Raw genomic sequence first — 24,347 nt, forward strand, 5'->3', positions numbered from 1 at the left:
TGCGATCACAGTATGCCACGTGTACTGAGTGCAATCCCACAACAAAACAATATTAACCAATATACTTTCGTTCATCCTATTATACAACTTCGACAGTCACCATCAACAAAGCGTGTGTAACAAATCAAATGAGCATCCTTGTTGCTGTTTGTTGCCTCATCTAGCTGTAGTGCAAATTCCTTCACTTTCATTTTTTAATTCAACTGGTCATTCAGATCTTCAGCCATATGTTGGATTCTGCGACTCATGGTATTGTTGGATAAAGGTACCTTTGAAAGCAACTTCCCCGCTTATTCCCCAACGATAATGGTGACCATATCCACTGCAGCCGGTAAAATCAGTTCTTCTGCGAGGGTGTGAGGCTATTTACACTTGGCAACTCTATATGCCACCTTGTAAGATGCTAGCAAAGCATCGCTTGGTATGAATGCTTGTTTAAAAAATTTACTTTTTTGGTCTTTCAATTCTTTTACCTTTTCTGATGAAGTAATCGCGTGATTTACTAGCTATGTCAGGGTGATTGGTCTCTAAATGGCGTTTTAGTTTTCTTGGAATCATGCTCTCTAGCGACAATATTTTCAGGCATAATACACAATGTGGCCACTCTTTCTTGTTGACATCGACAGATGTAAATCTGAAGCCTAGGTAAGTATCGTTGTATCTGCAATGTTTCCTTTTCTTCACGACTTTGCCACTGGTGCAGTTCGCCATCCTTTTCTTCACTAGCACGCTTCTTTCCAATGTTCAAAAATGTTTCCATTTGAATTGTCTATCTAATTTTGTCGACTTTCCGAATGTCAATCAAATTAATGTATAGCCACCGACCATATATCTTTGGGGGGGGGGATTATATGTTCGACAGTTGCGACTACATACATTTGGAAATGTGAGGATAATTAGTAATGATGATGATTTAGACATAGAAATTGAGGATGATACTTTGGAACTTGCTAATGTGCAACAGGATGAGGTGGTTAATTGTGAATCTGAAAATGTTGTATTTTGTTGTACTTGAATAAGATAATGGGGTGAATGTCTGAATGATTTGTGTGACCAAGTAAGTCAGTCACCAGTAGTACAACCTCATGCCCATAATGCACAGTCATGCCTGGGCAAAAAGACCAAAAAATCCACCTCTTGCATATGGAAATATTTTTTTCCAACCCAGTTAACATTTGCCAAGGCATCTGCAGCCTTTGTGATGTCACAATAAGTGGATATAGGTACCTCTTACCTTCATTGTTATCATTTATTTATATAGCACCAGCAAAATCCATAGTTCTTTACAATTGGAAACAATCACAGTCATAAAACAATACTGGGTAATACAGACAGACAGAGAGGCAAGAAGGCTCTGCGCGCAAGTTTGCAATCTCTGTTTCGTTATTTGCAGTGAGTTCATTCAAGTAGTTCATCAAAGATGGAAAATCATGTATATTATTATTATTATTAATTTTTATTTATAGGGCGCCACTAGGTATCCGTAGCGCCATACAGGGACAGACAGAAACACGATACAGGGTGAGACAGCACAGTACAGTTAACAGAAATCACAGTAACTCAGAAGCTCAATGAACAGCTAGATTAGAGGTGAGAGCCCCCAGCGGGGTAGAGACAGGGGCCGGAGGACCTCGCGGAGGAGACAAGGAGCTGGAGAGCAGAGTTAAGGTGGTGGAGAACAGAAGGAGAGGAGGCCCTGCTCGGAAGAGCGTACAATCTAAGGGGAGGGTAGGACGGACAGAGACACAATGGTAGGAGGAGGGAATGGGGATAACGGAGGCAGGGACGGAGGGGGGGGAGAGGAGAATGAAAAGGAGGGAAGTAGGAGGGGGACAGGAGAGGGAGGGGGGTAGGGGGAGACTGGGAGGAGGTCAATGGGTGGGGGACTGAAGGGCTTTAAGGAAGAGGTGGATTTTTAAGGCCCGTTTGAAGCTGGACAAGTTGGGGGAAGTTCTGATGGAGCGGGGGAGCTGGTTCCAGTGGAGGGGGGCAGCGCGGGAGAAGTCTTGGATGCGAGCATGGAATGGAAGGAGGTAACCAGGGGGGAAGAGAGGTGGCGGTCGTTAGCCGAACGAAGAGGGCGGGATGGAGCGTGAATGGAGATGAGGTTGGAGATGTAGGGAGCAGTGGAGTTGGAGAGGGCCTTAAAAGTAAGTGTGAGGAGCTTGAACACGATTCTGTAGGAGATGGGGAGCCAGTGGAGGGATTGGTAGAGGGGGGAGACAGAAGAGGAGCGGCGAGAAAGGAAAATGAGCCGAGCGGCTGCATTGAGTACGGAGCGAAGGGGAGCGAGATGAGAGCGGGGGAGGCCAGTAAGGAGGAGGTTACAGTAGTCCAAGCGGGAGATAATAAGAGAGTGGACAAAGGCTTTGGTGGCATCTTGGGAGAGGAAGGGCCGAATGCGTGCGATGTTGCGCAGCTGGAAGCGGCAGGATTTGGCGAGAGAGAGGATGTGAGGGACAAAGGAGAGAGAGGAGTCCAGGGTGACGCCGAGGCAGCGAAGTTGAGAAACAGGGGAGATAGAGGAGTTGAGAGCGGTGATAGAAAGGTCGGAAGGGCAGGGGGAGTGAGTGGGGGGAAAGACAATAAGTTCGGTTTTTGTGAGATTGAGTTTGAGGAATCTAGAGGACAACCAGGAGGTGATGGTGGAGAGGTAGGCGGACACCCTGGAGATGAGGGAGGGAGAGAGATCGGGAGAGGAAAGGTAGAGTTGGGTGTCATCCGCATAGAGGTGGTACTTGAGACCAAAGGAGCTGATGAGTTCACCGAGGGAAGAGGTGTAAAGGAAGAACAGAAGGGGTCCGAGAACAGAGCCTTGGGGAACCCCTACTGGAAGGGAGGGGGGGAGATGGAGGTGGAGACGGAGAAGGTACGGCCAGCAAGATAAGAGGTGAACCAAAACAGGGCGGAGCCGGAGAGGCCAAAGGATTGAAGGGTGTGGAGCAAGAGCGGGTGGTCAATGGTGTCGAAGGCCGCTGAGAGATCCAAGAGAATGAGAAGGGAGAAGTGGCCCCTAGCTTTGGCAGAGAGGAGATCGTTGGTGACTATGGCCAGGGCAGTTTCGGTGGAGTGGAGGGGGCGGAAGCCAGATTGGAGAGGATCGAGAAGGGAGTGATCAGAGAGGTAGGTGGAGAGGCGGCTGCAGACGAGCCTCTCAAGTATTTTGGAGGCAAAAGGGAGAAGAGAGATGGGGCGATAGTTGGAGAGAGAGGTGGGGTCAAGATGAGGTTTCTTAAGAATGGGGGATACAAGAGCGTGTTTGAAGGAGGAGGGGAAGATGCCAGGGGAGAGGGAGCGAAGGAGGTGGGAGGGGATGGGGTCCAGGGGACAGGAAGACGGAGGAGAGGATGAGATGAGAGAGTGGACTTCTTCTCCCGTAGTGGGGCGGAAGGAGAAGAGGGAGTGGTGGCAAGAGGGAGAGGGAGGGAGGGTGGGGGCGGGCGGGTGAGGGGCGGAGGAGATTTCGAGACGGATGGCCTCGATTTTAGAGGAGAAGAAGGAGGCAAAGTCAGTGGCGGTCAGAGAGGAGGGGAGAGGAGGGGCGGGGGGGAGAGGAGGGTGCGGAAGGTGGCGAAGAGGCGGCGGGGGTTGGAGGACTGGGAAGAGATAAGGGATTTAAAGAAAGATTGTTTGGCGAGAGAGAGAGCGGAGCTATAGGAAGAGAGGATGAACTTGAAGTGGAGAAAATCAGCCAGGGAGCGGGATTTTCTCCAGTGTCGTTCAGCCGTACGGGAGCATTTTTGGAGGAAGCGAGTGAATTTGGAGTGCCAAGGCTAGGGTTGGGAGCGACGGGGTTTGACAGAGTGGGCCGGGGCGATGGCATCAAGAGCAGAGGTGAGGGTGTGGTTGTAGAAGGAGACCGCCAGGTTGGGGCAAGCCTGGGAGGAGAGGGGAGAAAGGAGAGTGTCAAGAGTAGAAGACAGAGTAACAGGATCGAGGGTGTCAAGGTTGCGCCTGGAGTGAGTAGGAGTGGGCATGGGGAGGGGAGTGGGAGAGGAGGAGAGAGAGAAAGAGAGGAGGTGGTGGTCGGATAGAGGAAAGGGAGAGATGGAGAAGTCAGAGAGATTACAGAGGTAGGAGAAGACTAGGTCGAGGGAGTGACCGAGGCAGTGGGTGGAGGAGGAGGTCCATTGTGTGAGGCCAAGGGAGGAGGAGAGGGTGAGCAGTTTAATGGAGGCAGGGTCGGTGGGGTTGTCGATAGGGAAGTTGAAGTCGCCGAGGATGATGGAGGGGAGGTCAGAGGAGAGGTGGTGAGGAAGCCAGGCGGCGAAGTTGTCGATGAAGAGGGAGGTGGGACCAGGGGTCGGTAGATGACGGTGACACGGAGGTGGATGGGGTAGAAGAGACGGATAGAGTGTGCTTCAAAAGAGGAGAAGGAAAGGGAGGGTTCGGGGGGGATGACCCGAAAAGAACAGGCGGGGGAGAGGAGGAAGCCCACACCACCGCCTGGACGGGCACCAGGTCTGGCGGAGTGGGTGAAGGAGAGGCCACCATAGGAGAGGGCGGCGGAGGAGGCAGTGTCGGAGACGGAGAGCCAGGTTTCCGTAATGGCAAGAAGGTTAAAAGAGTTGGACAAGAAGAGATCATGGATGGCGGTGAGTTTGTTGCGGATGGATCTGGCATTCCACAGGGCACAGGAGAAAGGGAGGGAGGGAAGAGGAGAGATAGGGATGAGGTTGGCAAGGTGGGCAGACTGCTGGGGAGAGCGGGGGCAAGAGGATGAGGTGTAGCCCCGGGAGAGGATAGGAATGACGCGTGGACAGGGGGGCATAGTGCGAGGAGGGAGAGACGCAGAGAGGAGCGAGGGAGTGAAACAGTGAACAATGGAATGGGTAACAGAGAATAATGGAGACAAAGAATGGAGTGAATTACGGTGGATAGTGGAGACAAAAACAGTCAGTAATGAGGCTAAAGCCGGGGTGGTAAGCCAGGCCAGGCGATGATTCCAAGATTCCAGGGAACAGTCAGGGAAGAAGCCAGAAGTATAGTCCAGGGGAACAATAGAACAGGCCATGGACGGTACCTTGCTACCATGTGGACAGCATATGCAGAACTGTAAAGGGAACCCTAGCCAGCATATTATACCTGCATCCAAGTACTTCATGTATAGTAACAAGCAGTCCAGCATCAGCTAGCAGCAGAATGGATAGAAACCTCATGCAATTTTCTTCATCAATACCTTCATCATCAACCTTCTCACTATTATTTAATAGTTCAGCATCCAATTTTCAAAAGCAAACTGACTCCCCTATTGCAATCCATGATTCTCAAGAGGCATCCTTGCACACTACGGCTGCTGCTACTGCTGGGGTGATACTTCTATACAGAAGGGGAACAAAAAGAGTAAGCATAGTTTTAAACAATAACTGTCTGTGAAGCAAGCGTTTGCAAGAATTACCAAGTATGCAAGGCAGCATCCTGTTGCACAGTGAATTACTAAAGCCATGATAGCTATGTTAGCATTCGATGTGCATCCAATTTCCACTATCAATTCATCAGGTTTTAGCAGATTAGTTGAGATGATGTATTCACGTTACCAAATTCCAACTCAATAGCACTTTGCCCAAACAGCAATTCCTCATCTGTACGAGGAGTTTAAACTAAAAATCATTCGGTTCCTAGAAAGTGACATTGTGCTGACTTTTAACTTAACTACAGATATGTTGACAAGTGGTACTTGTCAAACAAAAGACTACATGACTATGACAGCGCACTGGGTAGGTGTATCACCTTCAGCAGCAGCAGCAGTGCTTGTAGCATCCTCATCATCCTCCTCATACCTTCAGCATAGTAAAGCTTGCACACAATGTCAGGTCATTCACAGCACCATGTCTTTTGGTCACTTACTAGTACAGATGTGATACTTCTACTCACACAATTGCTTTCAGATTGAAACACTTGGGATTTTCAAAATAATTTGTGTGTGTGTCTTCTGAGGTGTGATGCTCACAGCCAAACACCAAACAATACCCTGTTTTTGTCCAGATGTCACTGATACTGATCCCTGCCCAACTGCCTTCAGGTCGAAATACTGTGATTTTAAAAGTAAGAAAGAATAATTTTTGTCCACTCCTATTTAGTCTACTAATACACTATTACAATCAATTTATTAGCACACAATTCCAGCAGACTGATCTTAAGATTTGTGCAATAAAATCACTGCTATTTCAATATACATTGCCTCTTTCATCCTGTCCAACCTGCTATACTCCACTTTCTGTGCACAAAAGTGCTGCAAAGATCCTACCTACATGTTGTCACTCCAGATCCAACATGTTACTGGAAATTACCTTTTGCCTCATTTTCAAATCTGAATTTGGCACGAGTAACCGAATCATGATACCCCAAAATTTAGATTTGTCGGATTTCTCAGAATCCAAGCCGCTATCTCTATAAATATCTCTATCATAATGTTAAAAATTTTTTCAGCTTTTGTCTTTTATTGATTAGCAAAATAAAGAGACATAATTGATGCAGCCTCCAAGGATTTAACATGAGCAGGAAACAAGGCACAGGGGGCATTAGCAGCATAAATAGAGATGTCGGGATTCCACTTTACAGGCTACACCATGGATTAATGCAGACACTATATATATAAAAAAAATGTTAACTAGGAAGTTTTCAATAACAAGCTGCTATATCAGTACATAGTCTCAAATATTGATAAATTAAAATACTTTAACCCATTAATAACAAATTTAGTTTATGCAGTTGTAACTATACTAACTATACTAATGTGTATATTTATAATACAAATGGGGGTTACATGATGGATTTAAACTGTGAACAACTTGTAGCATGTAGATAATGCCCTCTATAAGGGATCATATGCATACACAGAGCAATGATTCCATAGGAAATTATTTTAGGATAATTAGAACAATTCATACTAGCTTAATAATGGTGACACGAATTTCCCTAGCTTGACCAGGTTCTACGGTAAAGCTGGTAAAATATCTAACAATAAGGGAATGTTCAACATCCTTGCTAATTTTTCCAAGCCACAAAAAATAAATACATTAAATCAGTCAAGGAGCAAGACACATGGATATTATATGTTTAGGCAAATATGGGGATTAAGCAGTGCATTTGCACTCTTTCCTCCATATTTGCTTTTGGGTATCTGCAAGCATCCACTTGAAAGCACAGCTGGCAGAGGACAGGGTGACGGTGTGTACGCATTGTAATGATACTAATCTTTACTATGCAGCTCATAGCACCTCTCCCACTTTCCTGCAACAAACATTTTTAAACAGCCAGGTTATATGTAATACCTAAATATTACATATGTTGCTACTGAAGATGAAAATGTGGGGCTTAGTACATAGCGTAAGAATATGGTCTTAGTACATAGTACCTTAATACATACAGTCTATATTACTTTTGAAGGTCACTAGCAATCATAGAGTAATGGCTGAATGTACAGGTTGCAAATGCAGACAATTAAAGCGCTGATTTAATAGAATAATAGTCACTACTGTGTTTGCTCCGCTTTACTTTCTTGTGTACATATGTAAATTCTAACTATTTTGCTCAAGATTCCTATATATTTGAACTCATTCATAGTGACTACATTTTAGAATTTTATGGAATCTAAAAGAAGTTGTCACATTAGTTGCTATTTGAAAATGTTTCAGAATAGAACAAGACATCTTCTGTTATTAAAATTCAAATTTTTCCAGTGCTACAAGTTGAAATTTGTCTGGGTAATGGTCTTTGTCAAATTTAGAAAACCTAATTAACAAATTTCTCATGTTCGATGAAGCTGCAAATAACCAATTAAAAAAAAAACTTGTACAGTATGTCAAAACTTTTTTTGTTAGCTTTAATATCCTAAAGGCAAATATTTTGTGCTTCCTCAATGTCTGTCTAATTTTACTCCTTAAACTGTTCCCATCTACTGGATGGAATGACATACAATTCTTTGGAAGTGTTCAGCACACGTTTTTGTTTTTTTTAACTAAGTAACAAGGTAATAAAGCATTTTTAGTTTTAACCAAAAAGTATGATTAAATATATGTTCCTCTGATATAGTTTGCTGTTGCTTAGAAAGAGTTGTGTCTTGAATCATGTTGTAGATTTTTTGCGAAACCATAATATCAGGCCAGATAGTAGTTTTCAGATTATATTCATTTTTTGTTCAAGAGGCAACAATTTACATTCATATCAATGGAGCGAGTTCTGCTTCGCCTATCAGGAACACATTGGGTTTTGTATCTGCATTCCCAAAGGTCTAATATCCCTGCAGCTGTAGCATTTATATTGCTCATTTTTTCTTCGAAATAGCCCCATGGGAACAGTATGGCCAAATGTAATGTTTCAGATCTTTTGGCTCCTACATAGCTTACCCTCCGGCCTCTCGTTTTGGCTGATCCGTCAGCTTCAGCTGTAGTAAGGAAATTATAATGCTAATGGATATGTTACAGTCTGGAAGAAACATTGTGCCCTTGTGCCACCAATGCTGATTGCAACTGTTCACTGATCACTCTGTATTTTGCCAATAATTTTGGATGTGCCAACATTGAGTTCTATTCAAATGTCTCTATTAAATGTATAACACAACAGCTGCTGGTATATTAAAGATTTACTCAATACGGCTGGTCAATAGGTATATTTTAAATGTATGTTTCATTGAAGATTGGGTTTGATTGCTGTATCCCTGTGTTTGAAACTTCCTATTTATTAGTGAAACCTCCTCAATAAATGCGTTTCTTATCATATACATGCTTGGATGCAAAAAAGTAAAAAGAAAATGTAATTACATAAAAGCAATAAAATACGCACACATTATTAGGAGCTGCGGCGGCTACTGGCACCGCCGCGACTCAGCTCTAACCCCGCCTGGCGTCCCAGCCGTCCCGGTCCCGATGAACGGGACATCACTTCCTACAGCTAGTCCGACCATTGCCAAGGAAACGGCCGGACGCCGTGTATCTCTACAGCGCGCCTCGGCAAATAGTACAGCCGGGCATATGCGCTGACCTTTTCCCAGCCTGTGGGCTGATTAATGTGCAATTTGATTTATTAAAAATGGCCTGTGTGTAATTTCAGGGATGAGCCCTGATTGGTTGGTCTTAGCTTCCCTGCCGATTATAGCACTTCTGACCCAGTTTGCTGACCTGCTGTTTGTTATTGGATCCTGTCCTGTGGATACTCTGTCTGTCAGATTTTCTGTTCTGACCTTCTGCCGGGACTTTGGATTCTGCCTATTTTCTCGTGACCCTGGCCCTTAGGCATGTACTTTGGACTCCGCTACTTTGCCTGTGACCCTGACCCTTGGTGTGTTTACTGACTACCCTGCTTGCCTGTGACCCTTGACCTCGGCTACTGTCTGACTATCCGCTGCCTTCTATTCAGCCTTCTGGCCTGCCGCTACAGGCCTGTATTACCAACTCACACTACGCCTGGAGTTAAGTCCTGGGGGCATCTGAATACCGGTGAGCATATAAAGTTCTAAGGGAAAGGCGGCTGCTATAGGTGAAGACCTCCGCCATCTTGTTCTGTGAGTTGGTGATCAGACCATCAGCTTAACACACATACACAACATAGCGAAACAAATGGTTTCAAACCAACAACTTTCATGCACATGCAGCTCATGCTGTGACTATAATATATTACCCTAACACTCTTAAGATCATGATGGGTAGACCTTCTTTTCTATTAAAATGCATAGCATGGATGTTTCTCATCATACACAACAATGACAACTAAAATATAATCATCTTACTTAAACCAAATAAAGACATGAAGACCAAATTAAAGTTTGGAAGAATATTAATGTATGGAAAATAACTGAGGACTGGATGATGGACGAGAGCAGGGCCGTCAAACTATGTAAAGCCAATAGCGGTGAAAAGGTCAAACCATAGTACCACCAACCCAGGATCATACCTTATCTATTGGCCGGTGCTAAAATCTGTCCAAGCGGCTTGACTTTATCCCCTCTGAAACTGTTGGGATTACCCTGCACATACCGACTGAGGGGTCCAATTCACAGGCGGACCAACCATATGTTGACACTGAAGGAGGTAGTGACTTGTGACTAGATGAACCCAGCACCATATGCAAATCTACTGACTGCAATGCTCTCCTATCACACGCCGCAATCTTTTAATAGATATACGGCCCACCGCTAACAGACATAACCACTGCCCTCAGCTTCCAGAACAACTGATCTATGAAGAAACATATGCCTTCTTCCGTTAAATGCACTCCATCAGATCTAAACAAGTGCTGGGACTCTGCTTTTAACAACGGGTGAGTTACGACCGAATCCCCTAACGATTGGACAACCTTGCTAGCTGACTGATTAACTTTCCTAATTATGGACGCCATGGTGATGTTGGGTATGTCAGACCTCAATGTTAATCGTGAATTAAGTATGACCAATACATTTTAATATTAGGCCATCGCTGGGAGACAGCTGACATGTCCATGCGGATCTGAATGATAAGGTCCAGCGATTTACCCACTCCTCTTGATGATGAATAGTATAACCGGGGTCTCATATTCTTTAATTTCGCAAGAAATGAGGAACAAAAAAGAGGCCCATGTTAAACCTCTCTTCCGAACCCATCTGACTTGAACGTGGGATGGCAAACAAGACCGGTTGCTTCACCCAATAGACGTAGGAGCAATGCAGGTGAAGGCAAAAATCCATAAAGCCACATAAAACCCTGGAGGCTCACAGCCAATCAGGCCAACCGCAGAAAAAATAGGAAAAAATCCCTTCACGCCCCCGCTAAAAGAGACAAGCAGCAGAGCCCTGGGTCCACCACAGAGGAAAGAAAAGTGGGAGAAAAGAGCTGAATGTAATATTTACCTACACCACCTTCCTCTACTCCGCCAGCTGCCTATCACTCCCGAGTTGGGGCAGTACCGATGATGTGATCTCCAGCGGGGAATTTAAACTCATCCTGCACCTGTATTAAGATCGCGCTCTGACACAAGCCCTGTGTCAGAGCAACAGGTTACTCACCTGGCTCCTGGCTTTCTGCGCCTGCTCCTGTGTGTGTTCTTGGACCTCCTGTTGGCTACGCTGCTATTGTGTACCAGACTCGGCTAGAACCTCACTACTCTATTGGATTCTCCTTTTGCACGGCTGTCATCTGCTATCGTGTACCAGACCGGGCTAGTTCCTTACTACTGTGCTGGAATCTAATCTGGATGTCTGACATCTGCGACTGTGTACAGGAACCGGCTGCTTTCAGACTATTCAGTGATACCTCCAGAACCTACTGCAGGTACCATTCCTGTATTATATTACTGCTTCTTCTATCTGTCTCCCACATTAGTAAGCTTAACTAGGGGCCGCAATCTGCGACAGTTCTTTGTGAAGACCTGTGAGGCTGTTAGCTCTGCTAGGCCGATGTAAATACTTCCTGAGTGACTCCCTTGAGCATAACTCTGAAGAGGAGCAGAGAAGACATGGTTAAACATCTGGTCACGGCAGCAGCCCCAATACAAAACAAATGTGTGCCGTATGAGGAGAAGTCTAAACATAAATACACTGGGGAGCGCTTGAGTATTGCATGGAACTGGAATTTTGTAAGGGATGACCAAACTCTGTGAACCAGCCATAAGTCAGCATGAGTGGAACGTAAAACTGCTAGCTTATGACAGAGGTTAACCAGGAGAACCAATGACCTTTGCCCGCCTGGTCTGTTTTAGAGCAAGATATTTTAAAATTAATGAGGTTGGGGTTTAAAATAAAAATTTTTCCCAAGATAACTGACCCTTTTACTTCTTTTGATTGAGCCACCGATTCGCTAACTCTAAGGGCACCGTGGAAAGCCATGGTGAAAGCCGTGCTAAAAAGTGTTATTTCATATGAGTCTGTAGCAATATGCATCAAGGATGAAATGATGTGGGCCATTAAGAGTGGATCTATGGGTCTCCTGCTATCTAGCATGTTAGGACAGAGCTTAGTCCATCCCTTTAATGCTTTGGAAATAAGAAAAGGTTTGGCTGGGTCTGCCAGTCCCTGCATTTTTACCATGAAAGATATTCCCGTCAATGTTGAACCCATGGATGTTTTCTAAAATCTTTCTGATAATATTCCCACATTTACATCAGTAAAACCGTGCGGACTCCCCGGGAAGCTGATGCTACGGTATACAAGAAAATTTTCCCAACGCTGCCATGCCAAACGATAGGACTTCCTAGTGGATGGGGCCAGAGAAGCTTCGGCCAATCACATTATGCCGACTCGACCGTCTGCCAAACATAAGATGGACATGTTATACCGATGGGCTTGGTATGTGGGGCTAAAGACCTAAAGCAATTCCAATTGAAACAGGAAATGCAATTATCTACTCCAGGAACGTGTCTAGAACGAAAATTTATGTCGTATTCCAGGCAACGAAGCACCAGAAAGCGCAGCAGGTTAACTGCTGGACTGGAGGATTCCCTCTGGTGGTTGATTGCCCCGTCAATGCCCAAACTGTCACACCAGAAGGATACATTGCTCCCACCTAGCTGAGGGGCCCATAACTCCAATAACACTATGATAGGGAATAAATATAAAACCAGTAGGTCCCAGACCAGGCCATTATCTATTCATGTTTGAGGCCAAGGGGATGCTCACCAATCCTCCTGGAAAAATGTCCCAAAACCCTTATCCCCTGCTGCATCCGTGTATAAATCCAAAGCCCTAGTGGATATTTGTGGGGAAAGCTAAATTCTAGTACCGTTGAATTTACTTATAAAAGTAAGCCAAATTGTTAAATCTCTCGTCATTTAATGTAATTAATGAATGCGGTCTGCTCCCACCTGCTCTGGCTAACTGGTGTTTCCTACAAAATATTCTACCCATAGGGATAATCCTGCATGCAGAATTAAAGGACCCCAACAAAACTTTAATCTGACGTAGAGTGTCTCTAATTTCTTGATGGTGTTCATTTGCAAACAACAGCACCCTTCCACCATATTAATGTATATCCCCAGGAAAGATAAACAAGTTACGGGCCCTTCAGTCTTGTCCCGAGTTATAGGCACCCCCATAAAAAAAGAGAGCCTGGGCGGTGTATAATGTATCCACGCACATATTGCAATTGGACGGACCCACAAATAGAAAATCATCAAGATCGTGCTCCAGGGGAGTGTAGGGGAGGTTCCAGGGTAAAAGAGGGTCGGACAAAAATGGTCGTTGGTTTGAATCAGCCGAGAAAGGCCAATCCGAGTGTCCGTGATGAGGATTGGAGTGAAAAGTCGCACGCCGCACAGGCGCTGATGGTGAGGGCTGGGTTGTAGGTGGAGCAGAGCCCAAATTATTGAGCACAAAGGCAAGCCTGATATTGCCAGTTGGGACAGTGGGGGGAGATGTGCCTGACTAGAAACCTAATGCTGTCGACATTTGAATTGTATTGTCAAACTAGTGATGCTAGCAACCATGTGAATTATCGGCCTAATTGTCAGGTGCCATCTCCGCACTCACTATTGGTTCCAGGGATGAATGTCTTCTTCTGCCAGCAGCGCTGTCCGTTGCTAGGCAGCTGGATAACGTCTTCTCTCCTCAGGATTTCCGTGCGCATGTGTGTCCGCTCGCGTCTCCATCTCCTAGACACGGGACGCTTCCAGCCTGTTTCCCTGCTCTCTGACTGACATGCTGTGTACCGACTCGCCTTTCCCTGGTTCTGCTTCTGGATCTCCCTTTGGCCTGATTGCTCCCACTGTATCTGACCTTTGGCTTGCTGACTCTGATTTGCCTTATCCATTTATATCACGTTTGCCAGTACGGTTTGAACTCTGCCTGCACGACCACGTTTGTTCATCATCCAATCCGTTGATAGCTAACTTGCAGCAAACTCCAAACTCCCTTGTGGGGGTCCCTGGTGAAGACCGTAGGCGTGTTTAGACTCTGCACCTCCTAGCTTAGCATTGCAATTATCAGCAAGTGGCCTTCAGTCCCTGTGACTCGTGATAGTATACTCTGGCCATGTCTACTAAAGGATCCGGTGATCCCTCGGCTTGTGATCTTCTTATGCACCTTGCTTACAGAGTTGCTAAACGAGAATCTGAGCAGGCCCAGCTCCTCCAGTGTATTCAGGGGGTTGCTGCTAGAATGGAATCACTTCAAGCTTCTCTCAGGCAGTTGTTGTCACCTCCTCTGGGGTTACTCTACCTACCCAGGCCCCCTCTGCAGTCGCTGCTCCAGCCTTACGCCTTCCTACACCAGAGAAATTTGAAGGAGACCCGAAGAGATGCAGAGGATTTTTTAATCAATGTTTGATACATTTTGAATGTAACCCTGGATCCTTCACCTCTGAATGCATAAGATTGCATTTATTTTCTCCCTGCTCTCCAGTCAGGCTTTGGCATGTGCCTCTCCCCTATGGGAACATAAAGATACCTTGCTGCAGAATGCCTTATCTTTTATCAAAGCCAGGCCACCTAATTTCTGCCTGCCCTAAGAGGCAGGGAAATACCTCCTCCTAGCCAGTAACAGGGAGGCTAATCTAGGAGTCAAGTTCACTACTCCCTATAGCCCTGCGCGTTCAGATTTCTAGCACTCTGGGTACTCCTGATGGCTCCTTCGTGACCAATGCCTTTGTGGACTTTGGCTCTGCCATCAACTTCATATCTGCCACCCTGGCTTCACAGCTCCACATTCCTACTTGAGATCTGCCTCAGCCGTTACACCTCACTGCAGTGGATGGGAAACGAGTTACCAATGGTTCTGTCTCCCGGACCATTTTGTTCAGCTGATGTAGCGGTGCTAAATTAGTAAATTCGGAGTGGATTGAGTTCCTGGTTTTTCGCCAGTCTATTAATTCTGTCATTCTGGGGTTGCCTTGGCTCAGACTCCATGCACCTCAATTCGACTGGAATTCGGCCCAGGACACTTCTTGGGGTACTCAGTGTTTCGGAAGATGTCTCTACAGTCAAACCTGGAAGATCCGCAGTTCCTTGCAGAATCACCTCATCCCTACTGGGGCTCCCAACTCCCTATTCTTCCTTTCAGGATGTCTTCTGTAAAGCGGCTTCCGAGACTCTTCCTACGCATTGTCCTTGGGACTGTCCCATCGATCTGCTTCCAGATAAACCAATTCCTAGGGGTAGGATTTTTCCACTTTCCTTACCTTAAAATCAAGCAATGTCCCAATATGTTGCTGAAAACCTCCAACGAGGATACATCAGGAAGTATTTGTCTCCTGCAGGTGCTGGCTTCGTTTTTGTGAAAAAAAAAAGGATGGGACGTTACGTCTTAGTATTGACTATTGACAGTTTTACACTATAACCATTAAAAACAGATAACCTCTTCCTTTCATCTCTGAGCTATTTGACTGGGTTAGTGGCTCCAGAATCTTTTTCAAACTGGATTTACGGGAGGGGGTGAGTGGAAAACTGCCTTTATTACCCACTATGGACACTATGATGCTCAGTGATGCCCTTCGGGCTTTGTAATGCTCTTGCATTGTTCCAGTCCTTCATTAACAAAATCTTCAGTGGCCTGCTCTACAGTTTGGTGGTAGTGTATCTGGATGACATTCTGATTTTCTCTCCTGGCCTTATTTCCCACCGGTCCCATGTGAAGTAGGTTCTATCCCATCTCTGTGCCAATCAGTTGTTTTGCAAGCTTGACAAATGTTTTTTTGAGGTTCCTCAAGTCTCATTCTTGGCGTATATCGTTTCTGGCTCAGGTCTCGAGATAGATCCAGAGAAACTTTTTGCCATTCTCAACTGGCCTCAACCCTCCGACTTGAAAGCTGTGCAATGTTTTATTGGCTTTGCCAATTACTAAAGGCAATTTATCAAGCACCTATCCACCTTGATTGCTCCCATTACCGCAATTACCCAAAAGTCAATCAACCCTAGTAATTGGACCCCTGAGGCCATCGCTGCATTTGCCAATCTGAAGGTGGGCTTAGTTTCTGCCCCAGTCCTGACTCAGCCCAACCAAGAGAAACCTTAGTCGGAGTAGGGGCTTCAGCTTTGGGTGATTTACATCCTTGTGGTTTCTTCTCTAGAAAGTAACTATGGGATTGGTGACAAAGAACTGCTAGCCATTAAATCTGCGCTTGAAGAGTTGCGTCATCTTCTAGAAGGAGCTTGCCATTCAGATACAGTTTACACCAATCATAAAAATCATAAAAATCTTGTCTACCTTCGGGATGCTCTGTGTTTGAACCCTCACCAAGCCAGGTGGTCTTCATTTTTTTCTCGCTTTGTCCTAAAATTAACTTACCGTTCCTGTGCTCAGAATTTCCGGGCTGATGCCCTATACTGATAATTCGTTGAGTCTGATCTTAGTCCTATCTCTGAGCCGCCTCACATATATGAGCCTTCCAGTATTGTTGCTCTCACCAGGACTTCATGTAAAACCCCTCCTATCAGCTGTTCCTATTTTGAACCTCATCTCCACCTCAAGGCACTTTGTTGGGCTCACACCGCAAAATTCGCGGGCCACACTGATTTCGTGAAAACTCTCTCCTTACTGTCTCGTCATTACTAGTGGCCCATTCTTCGTGCAGACATTAATTAATTTGTTGCCGCATGTGCTACTTGTGCCCAGAATAAAGTACCCAGACAACCTCCATCTGGGTAACTTTTGGACAGATTCTCAAAAATGGCTCATTTTGTCCCTTTGAAAGGTCTTCCCGCCGCTCCCAAACTTGTTCAAGTATTTATCAAAGAAATTTTTTGTCTAGATGGGTGTCTGCAGGACATCATATCCGATTGCAGTGTGCAATTCATTTCTTGTTTCTGGAGGGCCTTCTGTAAAGATCTGGGGATGGAATTGAAATTCTCCTCTGGTTATCATCCCCAGACTAATGGTCAGACGGAACGGTGTAACCAAGATCTTGAATTATTTTTCCACTCTTTCTCCAATAGTTATCAATCTGACTGGAGCAATCTACTTCCCTGGGCAGAGTTTGTTCATAACAACCATACCCATGCATCTTCTGGTTCCTCCCCCTTCTTTATTGTATATGGTGCACACCCCATTCATTTCGATCTTTCATCCTCCCCAACAGAGACAGTCCCTGCTGCTCATGCTATGATTCGTGACTTTGGCAAAGTCTGGGAAGATTACAAAGTAAAGCTATTACAGTCCTCTCAGTAGTATAAACTCACAGCAGACTGTCATTGGAAAATGGTACCAGTTCTGCAAGTTGGGGACAATGTGTGGCTCTCCACACGGAACCTTAAGTTACGGGTACCCTCAATGAAATTGGCCCCACGATTCATTGGGCCTTTTCCAGTTCGTCAGGTGGTTAATACCGTAATTTACATAATTCAACTCCCTCCCTCTCTTAAAGTGCACAATGCTTTCCATATTTCCTTGCTGAAACCACTAGTGCTCAATAAATTCTCTCATTTTCCATCTTTTCCTCATCCTATCCTGACAGCTTCTGGTAACGAGTATAAAACAAGCCAAATCTACTCCCAAGATTCATGGACGCTCCCAGTATTTGGTCTACTGGAAAGGCTTCGGCCCTGAAGAAAGGTCCTGGGTGTATGAGGATGATCTTTATGATCCACCTTTGATGGCCAGTTTTGTTGCTCCTATTAGGGTAGGCCTTCTGGAAGAGAGGGGGGTACTGTCAAGCACCATCCCTGCACTCACCATCAGTGCCAGGGATGAACGTCTTCCTCTGCCGGCAAAACTGCCCATTGCTAGGTAGCTGGACACGTTCTCTCTCCTCAGGATTGCAATGCGCATGTGTGTCCGCTCGCGTATCAGTTTCCTAGCAACGAGATGCTTCTCTACACTTCCTGTCAGCGGTCAGCTGTTTGGGCTGCCGCCTCCACTGCCACCAATCAGGGAATGAGCTCCACTATTTAAACCTGCTCCTAACACTAGGTAGGTGCCAGAGTATCTAGGTCTTCCTATGCTCCAGCATTCCAGTCTGTTTCCCTGGTCTCTGACTGACCTCCTGTGTACCGACTCTGCTTTCCCTGATTCTGCTTTTGGATCTCCCTTCAGCCTGATTGCTCCCGCTGTATCTGACCTTTGGCTTGCCTACTCCGTTTGCCTTATCCATTGATACCATGCTTGCTAGTACAATTTGACCTCTGCCTGCACGACCACGTTTGTTCACCATTCACTACGCTGATAGCTAACTTGAAGTGCCGCCACCTGCACGTCCCTTGCAGCAAACTCCAGATTCCCTTGCTGGGGTCCCTGGAAAAGACCGGGGCATGTTTAGACTGCGCTTCCCAGCTTAGCAGCGCAAATATCAGCAAGTGACCTTCAGATCCTGTGACTCGTGAGACTAATAATACTGTCTACATTAGAGTTGTCGACCTATTGCTGTCAGCACTGAAAGACGACCAAGCCAATGTCGATTAGTCAACCGCATACCTGAGTAATAATGATGATGATTTAGACATGGAAATTGAGGATGCTACATTGGAACTTGTTACTGTGCAACAGGATGAGGGATTGTGAATCAGAAAATGTTACAATGTGTTATACTTGAAAAAAATAATGAGGAGAATAATGTATGGTTATGGGTACTTACCAAGTAAGTTAGTAACCAGTGGTACCACCTCATGCCCATTATAAGTGCATTATCATCCCTGGGAAAAAGACTACAAAATCCACCTCTTGCATGTGTAAAAAAAAAAAATCCCAAACCAGACAACATTTGTTAAGGCATCTGTAGCCTTTGTGATGCAGCAATAAGTACTTCCTACCTTCATCATCATCATCATCATTATCATTTATTGTATAGCACTAGCAAATTCAAACACAGTCATAAAACAATACTGGGTAATACAGACAGACAGATAAGGCAAGAAGATCCTGCATGCAAGCTTACAATCTCTCTGTTATGTTACTTACAGCAAGTTAATTGAAGTTGTTTATCAAAAGGTGGAAAATCATGTACAGTAGCAAGCAGCACAGCATCAGCTAGCATGGACAGACACCTCATGCAATATTCACCGTTAACACCTCCATCATCAACCTGCTCATTATTAGTACATAGTCCAGCATCCACTTTTCAAATGCAAATTGACTCTCTTAATGCAATCCATGAATCCCAAGAGGCATCTTTGCATACTATGGCTGCTGCTGAGGGTTAAGTTTTTATACAGAATAGAACCAAGAAAAGTATGCATAGTTTACAACAATACTTCTGTGTGAAATAAGTGTTTGCAAGTATTACAGCCAGCATTCTGTTGCACAGTAGATCACTAAAGCCATGATAGCTATTTTAGCATTGGACGTACTTCCAATTTCCGCCATCAATACATCAGGTTTTAGCAGATTAGTTGAGAACATGTATCCATGCTACCAAATTCCATCTCAATTCCATTTCTATCAAATAGCTATTTCACATTATACCTGGTGGTTAAGCAAAGAGTCATTCAGTCTCTAGAAAAGGTCATTGTGCTGACTATCCACTGGAGAGATAGCACACAACACCAGGATATTCACAGCACCCTGTCTTTTGGCCACTTACTATTAGAAATGTAATACTGACCCTCACACAATTGCTTTCAGACTGAAACACATGGGATTTTAAAAGCAAAAAAAAAACTATATAGAGTATATTTTCTTTTGGGTTTGCTGCTCAGTCAAAGAGCACCACCCTGTTATGTGTTCACTAAATAGCTTAGGTGTCACGGGTACTGCTACTCACACAATTGCTTCCAGATTGAAACACTTTGGGTTTTAAAAGCAAGATAGATATATATATATATATATATATATATATATATATATATATATATATACATACATATACATATACATATACATACACATACACATACACACACACACACATACACATACACATTATATATATATATATATATATATATATATATATATATCACACACAAGTTAACCCGTGCATGATACTCATGCATTCTAGTCAAATCAAGCTACTTAAGGTGTTAAAAAGGTTCTTGTCATGCATTTGGGCCATAGCCCAGGCCTCCTCAGGGGAAGAGCGTTACTCCCCGACGCAAGCGCCCTTTTTTAACGTGGTTTTGTCCACATGTCACCACCTCATCATTTTTCTCCATCACCTCATCCTTCATCTTCATCGCCACATCCTTCATCAAGCTACTTAAGGTGTTAAAAACTCCCCACTGTCACCCCCGGCAACCTCCAACCACTCCCAACTGTCACTTTTCCTTCAAGAAATATATAGGTCAGTGTATAACTCTGCCCAGCAGGTGGCGCTGCAGCTTAGTTTTTTTTTCCACACACGCCACTAGGCATATATATATATATATATATATATATATATATATATATATATATATATATATATATATATATATATATATATATAATTTTATTTTTTGGGGGGAGGGTGCTGCTCACAGTCAAACAACACCCTGATTTTGTTCACTAAATAGTTCAGATGTCAATGATAATGACACTTCATTACTTCATTATCATTTATGCATATAGTGCCACCAATTCCGCAGCAATGTACAGAGAATTTTTATTTATTTATATTTTTGTCATTTACTTCACTCTGCCTTATAGGAGCTTACAGTCTAAAATCCCTAACACATGCAGACTAAGGTTAATTTTGTCAGCAGCCATTTAACCTACTAGTGATATGAGTGTCAGAGAAAACTAGAGCCCCTGGAGCAAACCTACACAAACACAGGGAGAGCATACAAACTCCACACAGATGGGGCCTTGGATGGGATTTGAACTCATGATCCCAGCACTGTGAGGCAGATGTGCTAACCACCAAGCCATCATGCAACCCTTGTACTACTTTTATTGTCCACTCCAAATTAGTTTACTAATATACTATTACAACCAGAAGCTACTGCTTGTCTACTCTTCACTCTTTCACACTCAATTGATCAGCACACAATTCCAGCAGAGTTACCTGTAAATAAGCTATTGAGATTTGTACAATCACACCTATTACAATATACATTGCCTCTTTCACCCTGCCCAACCCTCTACAAGTGAATTTCTGAGCACAAAATTGCAGCAAACGTCATACTCACATGCTATCACTGAGAAAAGGGAGGAGGGATATATATAGAGGATATCAATCCAAAACTTGAAAGATCCAATATTTCTTTTCTATTCCTTTTTGTCTCGATTTCATATTCTAATTTGGTGCGAGAGAATTCAGAATTCCATTCCGGCACCACTCGGTACCCCAAAATTTGGATCTGATGGATTTCTTTGCATCCGAACTGCTCATCTCATTTATACTTTAAAATAATCAGATTTGCCTTGCAAACTAAAGTAGGTCTCTAAATAATGGATACTTTATTAGGTCTTTAAACAATAGAAATGCAATTTCAAACAACAAGAGCTAAGAAACAATGCTTACAAATACCCATCCTATCTCCTATTCACATTAATCACACAGTAGAAAAAGAAAATTGGATGTGGCAATGAAGGAACCTAGCTGGACAGGGACTTCCTTTAAGAAATGTTGCTTTAACGTGTGCATCAACAACTTGATTAGCAGATTTATAAATATAGCAATCACATTTACAAATTGCTCACTAATCAAGTATAGAAAGATTCACTAAAATCTACATTTGAGAACGAAGGAAGTAAAGGAGACATGTCCAGTCACTTTTTGCATAGGGAACTGAATACATAGGGCCTGATTCATGTTCAGACGTACGTCCATTTGTGTAGCACAGCGGAGGGCTGACAGATTTCAGCCCGGGGGGCAAGCACACAGCAGCGGCTCATCCTTAAAGGGTGGTTTTTGGTACAATATATATTTATCTATATAAAAAGAGGCTATTAAAGTATTGCTTAATCCATATACCGTATATACTCGAGTATAAGTCGACCCGAATATAAGCCGAGGCACCTAATTTTACTACATAAAACTGGGAAAACTTATTGACTCGAGTATAAGCCTAGGGTGGAAAAGAGCGCTAAATTGAAAACCTAAATGAAAATGATAGGTTCAATCTATGAAATCATTTCTAGCTAGAGGACAAGGAACATTCATAAATGATTATGAAATCATTGGGTACAAACTAACTTAAATAAAGGGGGAGAGAGAGAGAGAGAGAGAGAGAGAGAGAGAGAGAGAGAGAGAGAGACTTTCAATGCATACTGTGCATATGATGCGTTTTTATAGAATATCTTAGCAGCATACAGTTGTTCTATGATAGCAATATCTAGTGTCTCCAAACCTATGTAGCCGAACTGCATTATCTGCTTACCTGTCAGCCGCCGGGAGGGAACATCAGTATAGTGAGCTGCCGCTGCTGAGATCAAGACAGATGAATGGAGAAGGCAGTGTCCAAAAGATGCCGCTATGCCGTTATTCCTGACTACAGGTGGAAGCGGACGTAGGGTGAGATTTTTTGTTACCTACCCGGCAGTGGAACGCATATGCGTTCCAACAACAGGAAGTTCGGCATTTGGAACGCAAGTTTGCGTTCCAAATGCCGAACTTCCTGTTGTTGGAACGCATATGCAGAAGTTGACAGCCAGGGACCGGACACCAGGTAAGTTCACCCGTGTATAAGCCGAGTGCCCTTTTTCAGCATACAAAAGTATGCTGAAAAACTCGGCTTATACACGAGTATATACGGTATACATTTTTATGCCCATGCCCAGAGCTGGATTAAGGCTCTGGGGGGCCTGGGCACTTTAGACTGGGTAGCCCCCTATGATGTAGCATGTTAAAGATTGTAAAAAAGAAAAGTTATTATTTCTAATAATAATGCATTAGACAGAATAGTCTCAAATACTCTATATCCATACAGTGTCGGACTGGGGCATGAATGGCCCACCAGAGAAACCAATGACTGGGGCCCACCTAATACCAAGTATCACTGCAAAAGGGGGTATTGGGGGAGTGGTCATTTACAGTGAAATATGCAGTTAGGTGTAAAAAAAATGGAGAATTGTATTATTATTCCTACAAATATCTGTGACCTCCTGATTCTCTGGCTGCGCTGAAGCTGGACCCTCCTTACCTGTACCACATTATCTAACTGCTAGTTTACTTACATATCATTTATGTAAATAAAATTGCAGGTATAAAATCTCACTTAGCGAGACTCACCAGTCAAGCCTGCACATCCATATATCATTGCCATCCATAGACAAACAGCCTTAGTGAACCTAAACTTAAAAAATAACGATATGCAAGCAGCATATTTGCATAGTATCAGCTGCAGGCCTTATTCTTTTTGGTAATCAAAATGTATGTCTGGGACTTTTTATACAAAAAACTGCAAGAAAATTCATCAAACAAGACATTAAAATAAGTATACATAGACCTGCAGCATGAAAGCTGTCCTGGCTTGATAGACGAAAGGATTGGTGAAATACATTTTTTGACCATACTGGAATTAAAGGGTTTGATGACAGTAGAAGTCATCAAGGAATTTTAGTGTTCCTTAGAAGTATCTGTCCTGTTCATCAGATCCGGAAAGGCCCAATTAGGTAGGAGGAGCAGCTGCCTCTGGATATGCGCAGCAGTTTAGTTTCACCCATTTTAGTATCAGTACTGAGGTTGCGGTAGCTTCTCAAATGTAGTTCTCATTCACCAGCTACATTTGAGAACCGCAGCTGCCGCTGTATCAATTTTATATTGGCCAAAACAAAGCTCAAATGTGTGCCAGTGAGCAGGCGCTGGATTAAGGATCTGGGGGGCCCCTATGATGTTACACAGTTATCATGTTAGACAAATACACAGGCAATACTGTGTGCATTACTGTTAGGTGCACACAGTTCTGCCTTCACAAGCAGTACACAGTGAAGCGGGACATACCACCCAACTGTCCTAAGCGAAACAGTGACCCAAGTTCGGGACTGTCTCACCAGATTCAGGAAAATTGGCAGACTGTCCTGCACTCTCCTACTTGTCCTGTCACTGTCACCACTTGTGGCTGCTGGTTACTTTAGCTCTGGATGCTTGGAGGTCCTATTTGGTAAAAAAAAAAAAATGTGTACATGAAATTTAGAAAACTTCAACAATCCTTGGCATTAAATCAATATATCATCCCACATTTTATAATTAGGCCCCCCTTCTGCCCAGCACCATTAGCCACACATGTCCCCCTCTGCCCCAGCACCTTCAGCCACACATGTCCCCCTCTGCGCCAGCACCTTTAGCCACAAATCCCCCCCTCTGCCCCAGCACCTTTAGCCACAAATGCCCCCCCTCTGCCCCAGCACCTTTAGCTAAAAATGCCCCCCTCTGCCCCAGCACCTTTAGCCACAAATGCCCCCCCTCTTCCCCAACACCTTTAGCCACAAATGCCCCCCCTCTGCCCCAGCACCTTTAGCTACACATGCCCTCCCTCTGTCCCAGCACCTTTAGCTACACATGTCCCCCCTCTGTCCCCAGCACCTTCAGCCACACATGTCCCCCTCTGCCCCCAGCACCTTTAGCCACACATGTCCCCCTATACCCTGCAGCTTC

General features: G+C 44.3%; 1 long non-coding RNA gene across 1 annotated transcript in view; it reads right to left on the reverse strand.

The window, feature by feature from the left end:
- Positions 1 to 23,818, reverse strand: part of LOC142140457 (uncharacterized) — a 92,428-nt gene extending 68,610 nt beyond the window's left edge. Inside the window, exon 1 of the long non-coding RNA XR_012688492.1 lies at positions 23,694 to 23,818. This is a non-coding gene — a long non-coding RNA (uncharacterized LOC142140457). The remainder of the gene's footprint in view (positions 1 to 23,693) is intronic.
- Positions 23,819 to 24,347: the final 529 nt, after the last annotated feature.

This window comes from Mixophyes fleayi, chromosome 2 (assembly GCF_038048845.1).
Source record: "Mixophyes fleayi isolate aMixFle1 chromosome 2, aMixFle1.hap1, whole genome shotgun sequence".
In the NCBI taxonomy this organism is placed as follows: domain Eukaryota; kingdom Metazoa; phylum Chordata; class Amphibia; order Anura; family Limnodynastidae; genus Mixophyes; species Mixophyes fleayi.